Genomic DNA, 6000 nt, shown 5'->3' on the forward strand with positions numbered 1-6000 from the left:
AACAAAAACAAAAACAAAAACAAGACCCATCTATATGCATCCTACAAAGACTCACTTTAGAATTAAGGACACAGAGGTGCCCCTGGGTGTCTCCATTCGTTGAGCATCTAACTTCAGCTCAGGTCATGATCTCATGGTTCCTGAGTTCGAGCCTCACTTTGGGCTTGCTGCTATCAGCACAGAGCCCACTTCGTATCCTCTTTCCCCCCACCCCTCTGTTCTTTCCCAACTTGTGCCCTTGCTCTCAAAAATAAATTGAAAAAAAAACGTTTAAAAAATAAAAATTAAATTTGAGAAGGACACAGACTCAAAGTGAAGGGTTTGAAAAAGATATTTCATGCAAACAGATATTAAAAGAAAGCCAATGTTGGGGCAGCTGGGTGACTCAGTTGGTCAAGTGTCCAACTTCAGCTCAGATCATGATCTCATGGTTTGTGAGTTTGAGCCCTGCATCAGGCTCTGTGCTGACAGTGCCGAGCCTGGAGCCTGCTTTGGATTCTGTGTCTCCCCCTGTCTCTCCACCTCCCATGCTCATGCTCTGTCTCTGTTTCTCAATAATAAATAAACGTTAAAATTTTTTTAATTTTTTTTTAAACAAGGGAACATTGGCCTTAAATGACACATTAGACTAGATAGACTTAGTAAATATTATAGAACATTCCATCCAAAAGAAACAAAATAAGCATTCTTTTTTCCTAATGTTTATTTATTTTGAGAGAGAGAGAGAGAGAGAAGGTACCTGTGAGGGAGAGGGGCAGAGGGAAAGAAAGAAAGAAAATCCCACACAGGCTCCATCCTTAGCATGTTGCCTAATGCTGGGCTTGCTCCCCCCATGTGAGATCATGACCTGAGCTGAAATCAAGAGTCAGATGCTTAACCAATTGAGCCACCCAGGTGCCCCCAAATATGCACTCTCAAGTGCACATGGAACATCCTCCAGGGTAGAGCACATAGTAGGCCACAAAGCAAGTCTCAATAAACTCAACATTAAAATTATATCAAATAACCTCTCCCACCACAATGGTACAAAACTATAAATCAATTACAAGAAAACTTGAGAGACCACGAAAACACAGAGATTAAGCAACATGCTAGTAAGCAACCAATGACTCATCAAGAAATCAAAGAAGAAATCAAACTAGACCTAGGAACAAATAAAACCGAAGTACAACATACAAAAATCTTTGGAATACAACAAAAGTAGTTTTACGAGGGAAGATCATGTGAGGCACCCGGGTGGCACTGACAGTGCAGAGCCTGCTTAGAACTCTCTCTCTCTGCCCCTCCCCCTGCTTGTGCACTGCTCTCTCTCAAGATAAAATAAAAATAATGAAATAAAATAAAAAGGAAAGGTCATAGCAATACAGGCCTACCTCAAAAGTAAATCTCAAATAAATAATCTAGACTAACACCTTAAGAAGCCAGAAAAGAATAAAAAATAAAGTTCAAAGTCAGTAGAAGAAAATGATAAAGATCACGGTGGAAGCAAATGAAATAGAAAAAGAGTAAGAACATTTTTCTAAAATACAAAGTGTTAACTAAAGTATGAGATAGTTCTTTGAAAAGATAAACAAAATTGACAGACCTTTACCTAAACTAACCAAGAAAAAAAGAGAAATGGCTCTAATAACAAATTCAGAAATAAAAGAGAAGTAACTGACAACCATAGAAATAAAATTATAAGCGACTACTACAATTCTACACCAACAAATTGGACAACATAGAAGAAATGAATAAATGCCTAGAAACATACAGTCTTCCAGAACTGAATCGGAAACAAACAAAAAATATCAACATAAATTACTAGTAAAGATAAGGAACCAGTAATAAAAAACCTTCCAGGAAACAAAAGTCTAGAACCAGATGGCTTCACTGGTGCATTCTACCAAACATTCAAAGATTTATTATCTACCCTTCTCAAATTCTTCAAAAAAACTGAAAAGGAAGGAATACTTCCAAACTGGTTTCATGAGGCCAGCATTACTCTGATGCCCAAATTTGACAAGGACACCACAAAAAAAAAAAAAAAAAGAAAGAAAGAAAGAAAGACAATCACAAGCCAGCATTACTCCTAAACATTGATAAAAAAAAAATCCTCAATAAAATATTAGCAAACCATATTTATCCATACAAAGTTTCAAACACTATGATCAAATGGAATTTATTCCAGGGATGCAAGACTGATTCAACATCCACGAATCAATCGACACGATACCCCACACTAACAAAATGAAGGCTAAAAATTATAGGATCATCTCAATAGCTGCAGAAACTTCTTTTGACAAAATTAATATCCACTTGAGATAAAAAATAAACTCTCAACAAAGTGGTTATGTAGGCAATGTACCTAAATATAATAAAGTCTTCATATAACTATCCAACAGCTGACATCATACTCAATGATAAAAACTTGAAAGCTTTTACCCTAAGATCAGGTACAAGACAAGGATGCCCACAGAGTATTGGAAGTCCTAGCCGTAGCAATCAGGCAGTAAAAATAAATAAGACGCATCCAAGTCAGACAGGAAGAAGTAAATCTTCCTGTAAATTGCAAATAGCATGATACTGTATAAAGAAAACCCAAAGGAGTCAATCAAAAGAGTGTTAAAACTAAGAATGAGTTTAATAAAGTAGCAGAATATAAAAGCCAACATACAGAAATCTATGTCACTTCTACACACAAATAAATTATCAGAAAGAGAAATCAAAAAAGCAATCCCATTTATGATTACATAAAAATAATAAAATACCTAAGAATAAAATTAGCCAAGAAGGTCAAAGACCTCTACACTATTAAGAATGATGCTGATTAAAGAAATTGAAGACACGAATGAATGGAAACATACTTTTTCATGCTCATGGAGTGGAAGAATATTGTTAAAATGTTCATACTACCCAAAGCAATTTACAGATTTGATGCAATTCCTATCAAAATTCCAAAAGGATTTTAAACAAAAATAAAACAAGTAATTCTAAATATTGTGTGGAACAATAAAAAATCCCAAATAGCCAAAGACATCTTGAGAAAGAGGAGCAAAGCTGAAGACAGCATGCTCCGTGACTTGAAACTATATTTTAAAGCTGTGCTAATCAAAACGGTATGCTAATGGCATTAAAAAACAGACACATAAATCACTGTAACAGAAATGAAAACCAATAACTAAATGTCCTATGCACATTTGGACAATTAACTTATGACAAGAGAGCCAAAAAACATACAATGGAGAAAGGAGAGTGTTGGAAAAATGAGAGAGTCCATACAAAACAATTAAACTGGACCATTATCTTATACCATACATGAAAATTAACCCGAAATAGATTAAGACTTCAGATGAGAAACCATAAAATTCATAGAAGAAAAAAGGGGGTCAATTGTGAGAGATTGCAACTAGACCTTTAGGAGTGATCACTTTCTAGTACATTCAAATAGCAAATTAGGATGTTGTACACCTAAACTTTTTAAATGTTATATGCCAATTCTGCGTCATTTAAAAAAAGGAAGAGGAATAAATAGGACTAGTTCCCCAGCATCCTCAAATACACACATACACAGTACATGCACACACACACAGTTCTCATTTGACTTTCTGAGACAGCTCACAGTGATCTTACCAACAGTTTCTCTCACAAGTGAGTCCCTAGTAGGCAGTTTTTGCTACATGGCACTAATTCTTTGAAATAATCCTAGTTTAAAATTGGTTAATCTGGTTCTTTTGTCAGGAAATGTCAGATTCCAAAAACCTGCCTATACTTTACCCTTGGTTTCTGTGAAGTTATCCTGTAAAAAAAACTTTTGATTCACTCTAGAACATTCTCAGCTGGGATTTCTTGAGGGAATTAAGTCCCAGTTAATGCACTCAGGCCTCCATTTTTATGTATGAATTAACTTCATTATCCTATGCATCTAGAATGGAGTTTGATGTGCATTACCCTTGGGAGGACTTGGGAAATAATCATGCAGATCATTTTCTGTTTTTGATTCAAACAGGAAAAACGTCCCTTAGACTGAGTTCCACTAAAACCGCATAGTTTAAATGTCAAAGGATAAATTCAAAATGACAATTTTCTATTTCAATTTTTCATACACTTCACAAAGGGATATGGAGACCATACATTTCTTTGAAATATGATATCTTCTTCCTTTGCTTTTTGTTTCACAACATAGATAGTTGCTTCATTTTTTTTTTTAATTTTTTTTTTCAACGTTTATTCATTTTTGGGACAGAGAGAGACAGAGCATGAACGGGGGAGGGGCAGAGAGAGAGGGAGACACAGAACCGGAAACAGGCTCCAGGCTCTGAGCCATCAGCCCAGAGCCCGACGCGGGGCTCGAACTCACGGACCGCGAGATCGTGACCTGGCTGAAGTCGGACGCTTAACCGACTGCGCCACCCAGGCGCCCCGCTTCATTTTTTTTTTTTAACCTTGAAACTATTCTGAAACATTTTCCTTCCTTTCCTCATAATTCTATCCTGTCTCTCAATCTCCAAGGAGCTAGTGGGACACTACTTTCACTATAGTGCTGTACTTTAAGATTGTGGAATATGTACCCCCAAGTTCATAGAGTCCACAGGAATTGTAATTCTATTATTGTAAACTAGTCATGAGAATTTGCTGGTATGTTTTGCTCTTTCTATATCTATTTCTCCATCTTAATTTTGGTCCTATAACTACTGAATCATAAATGTAATTTTTTTTGCCTAACTTCATTTAACTCAACTTTATTTTCATTACTGAGGACAGAAGGTTTCTAAATAATTTTGTGTCCATACCTACTGAAAGGCTTGCCTTGAAAAGAAAAATTCCAATATTTGCAATGCTTATCTGTAAGGTTTTCTATATACATTAAAAAAGCGGCAGGATGATGACAACAAGCAGCAGCCACAAAAGGACTTCAACAGCATGAAGAAGTACTGTCAGATCATCCACATCGTCCCTCACACCCAGATGTGTGTCTGTTCCAGAAGAAGGCCCGCCTCGTGGAGATCCAGGTGAATGGAGGTACAGTGGCTGAGAAGCTGGACTGGGCCCATGAGGCTGGAGCAGCAGGCGCCTATGAAACAAGTGTCTGGACAAGATGAGATGATTGTTGTCACTAGCGTCACCAAGGGCAAAGGCTACAAAGGGGTCACCAGCTGCTAACACACCAAGAAGCTAGCCCATGAAACCCCAGGGACTGCACAAGCTTGCCTGTATTGGGGCATGGCATCCTGCCCCGTGGCCTTCTGCATGGCTCAGGCTAGGCAGAAAGGCTATCATTGCTGCCCTGTGATTAACAAGGAGATCAACAAGACTATCTCATCACAGATGGCAAAGTGATCAAGAACAAGGCTTCCGCTGATTATTATCTAACAAGAAGATCAATCCTCTGGTGGCTTTGTCCACCATGGTGAAGTGACCCAAGACTTTATCATGCCAAAAGGCTATGTGGTGGGAACCAAGAAGCATTTGGTTACTTTCCACAAGTCCTTCTGGTACAGAATAAACAGTGGGCCCTGAAGAAAAATGACCTCAAGTTCATTGACACCACCTCCAAGATTGGCTATGGCTGACTCCAGACTGTGGAGGAGAAGAAAGTATTCATAGGACTACTTAAGATCCAATTGCAAAGGAAGAAAGAGCTTAATGTCAAGAGCAGATTGTGCAGGTGGTGGGATCTCAATAAAAATTAGTTTCCAATGGAAAAACAAAGCAAAAACAAATACATGCTTTGCAAATATTTCTTCCAGTCCATAGCTTTTCATTCTCTTCATAGTGTCTTTCAAATTGAAATGTTTTTTAAGTTTGATGGTTTTTATTGATTGTGCTTTTGATTGTGGTATCTCAGAAATCTTTACCTAATATAAGATTACAAAGATTTTCTCCTATGATTTCCTCTAGAACTTTTATAACATTAGGATTTATATCTACATCTTGATCTCTTTTGAGCTACTTTTTACATATGATGCAAAACATCAATTAAATATAGGGGTTTTTTTTGTATGTTTATATGCAATTTTC

The 6000-nt window shown here is 37.1% G+C and overlaps 1 pseudogene; it reads left to right on the top strand.

Moving 5' to 3' along the window:
• Positions 1–5672, top strand: part of LOC123583708 — a 46638-nt pseudogene extending 40966 nt beyond the window's left edge.
• Positions 5673–6000: the final 328 nt, after the last annotated feature.

Source organism: Leopardus geoffroyi, chromosome B3, assembly GCF_018350155.1.
Source record: "Leopardus geoffroyi isolate Oge1 chromosome B3, O.geoffroyi_Oge1_pat1.0, whole genome shotgun sequence".
Lineage (NCBI taxonomy): Eukaryota > Metazoa > Chordata > Mammalia > Carnivora > Felidae > Leopardus > Leopardus geoffroyi.